This window comes from Lathyrus oleraceus, chromosome 2, assembly GCF_024323335.1.
Source record: "Lathyrus oleraceus cultivar Zhongwan6 chromosome 2, CAAS_Psat_ZW6_1.0, whole genome shotgun sequence".
Lineage (NCBI taxonomy): Eukaryota > Viridiplantae > Streptophyta > Magnoliopsida > Fabales > Fabaceae > Lathyrus > Lathyrus oleraceus.
In genome coordinates this window covers 479,610,753-479,616,377 of record NC_066580.1, presented here as the reverse complement: position 1 = coordinate 479,616,377, position 5,625 = coordinate 479,610,753, and the positions used below count along the sequence as shown (strand labels likewise).

The following is a 5,625-nucleotide window of genomic DNA, read 5'->3' as shown; positions in this document are numbered from 1 at the left end:
AACTATTTCAAAAACAGCGAAAGCGCTTTGTTTAGTTCATTAGGAGATTTTAACATTAAGAAGAAAAGAGATTTTAAAACTATTTTCGGACGCGTTTATAAGTTTAGAGTCTGGTTCGTAAGAACCTCTTTTGGTTAAGAAATCCAGGTTATAATACTTTTCAACTTAGTCAAGATACTATATTTCTTAAAAATAGGTTTACTACTCTAACGTAACGCGCGCCTTTTTGTAAGTGACAATAAGAGGGTTTGATTAGGGAGTACAACTCGGTTCTGAATACGCGAAAGCGACAGTTCCTGTTAAATTAGTTCTTTTCAAAGTAGGAAACACTGCCCATAAGTAGCTCTACTAGCAAGTACTTGGATTATCAATTGATTACGTGAATTACATTCGACCCTGTCTTTATTAATTATATTCAAAACTTTACTTTTCATTGCACACTACAAAAACACCTATTTTGATTGCCTTTGATAAACACCATAACAATAGATAACGATAGATTGACACTTGGTCTCTATGGATTCGTATACTTGCGAACTCGTAGCACCGGAAGTTTAAGCTTAGTATACCCTCTGGAGGAACTTGAACGTTACGCTCGCGCACGTTTATTCTTTCATAGAATTAAGAGAGCTATAGCCGAAGATCAAAACCAAAGACCTCTTAAAGATTTCGCTCAACCATCTAACGAAGAACCTAGTTCTAGTATAGTAAACCCAACCATCCCAGCAAATAATTTTGAACTTAAACCATCCCTGTTGCAACTAGTGCAGCAGAGACAATTCGCGGGTCTCGCTACCGAGAACCCTAACCAGCATTTAAAAATATTTCCTCAATTAGCAGATACTTTTAAAACCAATGGAGCTTCTCCTGAGGCAATACGTTTAAGATTATTCCCTTTTTCCCTCAGAGATAAAGCCCTATCATGGTTAGATTCCCTTCCACCCAATTCCATTACGACTTGGGATAACCTTAGAAGAGTTTTTCTTGCTAGATATTTTCCCCCGAGTAAGACCGTCGTTCTTCAAAACCATATAACTAGATTTACCCAAAACCAAGGAGAATCGCTGTTCGAAGCTTGGGAGAGATATAAAGAGTTGTTACGAGCATGCCCACATCATGGTTTAGAAAATTGGTTAATCATTCAACCCTTCTATAATGGACTTCATTACAACACAAAGATGACCATCGACGCTGCCGCGGGCGGTGCTCTGATGAACAAACCTTATCCTGAAGCTAGTGCACTCATCGAAGATATGGCTCAAAACTATCAATCATGGGGAGTCGAACGAGCGACAGTTGAGAAGAAGGAAGCCCAAGGAGGAGTGCATGAACTAAGCTCTATAGACATGATGCAAGCTAAAATGGATACATTAGCCCTCAAAGTCGAGCATATGTGCATAAACCCGAATACTGTAGCCGCAGTTTCGTCGGATTGTGAGATATGTGGAACCAAAGGACACCAATCTGCAGAATGCAGTCTATTAAACGAAACCCACTCTGAGCAAGTGAACTACACCCAAGGGAACCCATACTCGAATACCTATAACCCTGGATGGAGGAATCACCCGAACTTCTCCTATAAAAACAATAACCCTATTCAAAATAATGCACCTCCGAGACCTAGTTATCAAGCCCCTAGATAAAATCAACCTATGTAACCTGTGCCACCAAAGCCGAGCCTTGAGAAAATTATGGAAAATTTTATCACCGCTCAAACCCAATAAACAAGGAGTTCATGAACAAAAACATTCATGTTAACGAATTGATTACTCAGTTAGGAACCAAGGTTGACAAAATAGTTACTCATACCAAAATGCTTGAAACCCAGATCTCTCAGGTAGCTTTAAACCAAGCCCCTCAGACTACTCCTGGAGGACAATTCCCTGGACAACCTCAACAAAATCCGAGAGGACAAGCCAATGCCATTACCCTACGAAGTGGGAATGCTTATGATGAGCCACCAAACCCTAAATTGAGTGAACCCGAAACTTCTAAGGAATGTACCAAACCCCCGAACGAAGTAAAGAAACCAGAGGAATCTGAAAACCAGGAAGGTCGAGATAAAGGAGAAGAACCTAAAGATAAAACTTACGTACCACCCCCGCCATATAAACCACCTATACCATATCCTCAAAGACTCAAACAAACCCAGATCAATAAACAGTATCAAAAATTTATTAAAGTTATAGAAAAACTTCATGTAGAAATCCCTTTCACAGAAGCCATCACCCAAATACCTTCTGTCATACCCCAAAATTTGCCCGTTGATATTACAAAGCATTTTTCAAGGCACTCCGACTCATTCTGCAAGGCACTGATCTTAAAAGAACAAAGGCCCAGCTCACGAGTGGCCCAATCCAGAAAAGGCCCAAATTGGCCTGCTCGCTAGGCGAGCAATTCCTTCGCCTAGCGAACCCCTCGTCATGACACTCGCCCCAGCGAAGCGCCAGGTCCAGTAAAAGCCCAAAATAGCTTGCTCGCTAGGCGAGCAACTCCTTCGCCTAGCGAAGCTTGCGAATATCAAAATTTCTGGGCTTCATTCTGAGCCCATTAGGTCACAACAAGAGCATTATAAATAGCCAAGCTTCAGTAACGAAAGAGAAAAAACGGGAGGAAGACAGAGAGAAGGACAGACGGAAACCCTGGCACAGAAACCCTGGAGGCTACCTTAGAGAGTTTCGAATAAAGAAACCCTGAAGGTCGCTCCTCCGCTCCTCCGCTCCGAAGCTACCGCCGCCCAACTCCATCCGATACCAAAGGTGATCAGTCTCTCCAACATAGCAGCTTAGTTGCAAAGCAGGTTTGCGCATCACTATTGTTTTATGCTTTTAATCGGTAATCTCTATATACATAAAGCATCATGATTGACGTTTCGAATACGTAATTTGATTTCACATGCGAATTTAAATATGCTTGAATATCATGAATGTTTGTCCATGCTGTTCCTGTAATCAAATGCCATAAAAGTTCATGTTTTCGGAGGTCATGCTGCTGTCAAACTCCAAACCCGTGGCCGCTCGCTAGCACATCGCTAAGCGAGCCTGTAGCGAGCATTCGCTGAGCCGTCGCTAGGCGAAGCAGAGGCGAACGGGACAGTGGCTGCTTTGTTTCTTTTCTATTCTGCCTTATGTCTATCTAACCAAGACTTATTATAATTCTGCATCATTTGGCCTGAGATTATGACTGTTGTGTTGTAGTGCAATTTTCAATTGTACTTTACTTTGATGCTCTAACCCGTGTGTTGAATTGTGCAAAGGTTTACATATTCCCGAAGAAACGGCCGGCTAGGTATTCCACCTTACGTGTGGGATACCCTTATGGAGATTCATCCTGAATTACTCAATTGATTTTAATGTATTAATTTCATGGTGAAGATCCACCCTAATGGCTTAATTGATCTTAATGTACTGATTTTAATATGGACCTAATTACCTACTTGATTACGGTTACCTAATTAATTGTAAAACTTTGCCTTTGAATAAGTGATCTCGGACCTCTCTTTGTTACCCTACGATTACGGTATTATGGTCATGTCCCGCGAATATGGGGATCCACTTAGCAAAGACCCTTCGGTTAAATCATCATAGTCCCTCGAATGTTGCCTTTGTCCCTCGATGACCCTTCGGTGTAGCCTACGGTTAAATGATGATCGTCCCTTCGAACGCTAAGGTATCCTCACAACTGTTGCCTTCAATGACCAATCGATGACCCTACGATGACCCTTTCACATCCAAAGGATAAAAATACTTACTTCTCAATAGTAAGGACAGTTTTACCCTCATAAGGATAGGAAATGCCCGGAAAGACCTCGGATAGGTATAACTCTTAATTGCTTATTCACAATTTAAAACTACTTTTCACACCTTACACCTTTCAAAACCTCCATCAGAAAATCACCACTTGGCATACATTCGCACCAGAATCATTGCCGAGTTATATTTTTCTAAACTATTTTCAAAACTAAACGAGATAACCACTTTGTATACATTCATTCGAGAATCATTACAAAGTTAAATTCTCCTTTTCAAAACATTTCCTACACATTTCTCAACCACTTTTTCAAACTAGAAAAACATAAATGATTGAGCGATTAAGAGCCCATGGATAACCATGGATACAAAGGGTGCTAACACCTTCCCTTTGTATAATGTACCTCCCGAACCTAAGAATCTAAATTAAGGTCTTTCCTGTTCTTTTCCACCTTTCCTTATTGGATAAAAGAAAAGTCGGTGGCGACTCTTGCTAACCGCGACATTGCGATTAAAAAACACATTAAAGTCAGTTCACCGTATGACAGAACTGGCGACTCTGCTGGGGAAATACAAAGAGAGGTCACCTTAAAAATCATTTATGTTTTAAACTGTTCCTTCTTTTGAGAGTATTTTATGCTTGAGTGAAAGATCCTACACCCGGATCTAGTGTACCTTAGGTAAGTAGCAATAGATCATCGCGACTATCCGGCGTATACTGGAATGGTTAAAATGATGGCTACGGTTAATGTGACACTTTGGATGTCCTGATGTTCCTCATGTTTACTTGAGGAAAAATTTGGCATTCGCGTGGTGTCATCAAAGCATTAACCAGACCTTTAGAACCCTAATTGACTCATCCTAGCCATTAGAAAGTAGTGAGATAACTGACTTCGGTTCCGACTGGGGTTGGTTGAGACTCGATACTACACTCTTTGAGATTGGACTTTAGGGAAGCTTTGGTCAACCACTTGGCGTTGCACTGAAGTGGACTTAAAGAAAGATCGATGATCTGAGATCCTTCTAGAACCCGGTTACTATTCTAGGACAGGTTGAACCAACCAAACTTCAGTGGGGAGGGTACTTACCTATGGAACTCATGCAAGCCTTAAAACTTAGGAATGATGGTTGTGTGACTTGCTTGTGCTTGTTATTTACTTAACATCATAACATCATCATAACATCATGGCATTGAACTAACCATTTCGAGGACTTAGGGATTTAACTTTGCTCTATTTTGTAAAAAAAAAAAAAAAAAAAAAAAAAAAAAGAAAAAAAAATGAAAAAAAAGTTTCCTTTTTGGTAGTTTATGCAAAATTAAATTCCGAAAGTCCTTGAAAACATTTCATACATTGCATAGCATGACATAACATTGCATAACAGGTACTCTAAAGGGATCAATGTTCTCACGGTTTTCCTCCAAACAGAAAAATGAACCTCGAACAAACTGTCAAAGATCTCCATGCTCAGAATGCTCAACTCCAGGAGATGATCTTGAACTTATCCAGGGGGCAGGAAGAACTGAAGGCTCTCTTGCTCGAGAAGAAAAAAGACAAGAAATCTGTGAGGCACATTAACCCGGGAAGAAGGCAGTTTACGAAGATCAATATGACTTTAGCACAAGCACTGCAGGGTATGCTAAAGGCAAATTTAATTACCCTCAGAGATCCTCCTGCAAAACCCAACACTACTTCTCCTAGTTATAATCCCAATGCCAGGTGTGCCTATCACTCCGATAGCCCCGGGCATGATACAAACGATTGTTGGTCGTTGAAGAACAAAATTTAGGATATGATCGACGCTGGAGAATTTGAATCTGATCCGCCTGAGGCTCCTAATGTCGTCACTGCTCCTCTGCCCAATCATGACAAAACTC

General features: G+C 40.7%; 1 non-coding gene across 1 annotated transcript; it reads right to left on the bottom strand.

Annotated features, from left to right (window-relative positions):
- Window positions 1-1,016: 1,016 nt before the first annotated feature.
- Window positions 1,017-1,123, bottom strand: LOC127124200 (small nucleolar RNA R71). The gene has a single exon (XR_007803825.1). It is a non-coding gene; the product is annotated as a small nucleolar RNA R71 (small nucleolar RNA).
- Between the last annotated feature and the right edge of the window lie 4,502 nt (window positions 1,124-5,625).